Source organism: Volvox carteri (genome assembly GCF_000143455.1).
Source record: "Volvox carteri f. nagariensis unplaced genomic scaffold VOLCAscaffold_5, whole genome shotgun sequence".
NCBI classification, from domain to species: Eukaryota; Viridiplantae; Chlorophyta; class Chlorophyceae; order Chlamydomonadales; family Volvocaceae; genus Volvox; species Volvox carteri.
Genome location: NW_003307548.1, coordinates 2,061,765 through 2,062,643, shown reverse-complemented (window position 1 = coordinate 2,062,643; position 879 = coordinate 2,061,765).

Below are 879 nucleotides of genomic sequence, written 5' to 3'. Positions count from 1 at the left end.
GAGATACATGCTTATCATCGCTATCACGGTATCGGTGGAATGCATGGTATGGTATGTTTAGCACTAAATGTGTACCCTTGCACAAGGGTATGCATGTGTACCATGCAACCCTATGGCAGTCCGGAGACGTGTAACTCGTCAGGCTCGGTAGCTACGGGGCAGTTGTCTGGACAGGTTACTCGCCAGCTAGAAGCTTGATAAATGTGCAACCTTGAAAGTGTCATAATTAGGCACAGATATGCGCGCTGAGTGTGTGAAATGTTATGACGAGGTTAGTTAACATGTTTGCCATCAAATATGAGTGTAGGGAGGCATTATTTGTCCTTACGATTTGCTCCCTACCTACGGCCATTTGGCAGTCCAGAGACGTGTAGCGCCCAAGGCTCAGCAGCTACGGGACGGTTGTCTGGACGAGGTTACTTTTGACGTGCAGCCCCGAAAGCACATTGGGAAGCATGAATATAGCCGGTGAACTTATCATAAGTGAAATTTAGGTTACTTAGGGTGTTTGCCACTTGTTTTGGTGCTCCGATGTAACATGACCATTGGTAGTCATGGTCATGGCCCAAAGGAACGCCGATTGTTCCAGCACAAAGTATAATATAGTTGATGAACAAATAAGTACATAGGCAAGGTTACCCGAGGCCGACGTTGATCGACCTGGTCGACCAGGTCCGCCAATGTAGTGGGTCCATGCCACAATATCCGAAAGTCGGCCGAAATCATTTAAAACCTTGTCAGGTTTACTGAACAAAATTACGACCGACGAGGTTTCCATGCAATTGGCTGACATAACCGCTCATGTACGGCTTTGGCTATTATGGCTTCAATGTCCAATGTCCCAATGTAGGCAGGTAGTGGTGGGCCACATCTGTGCCA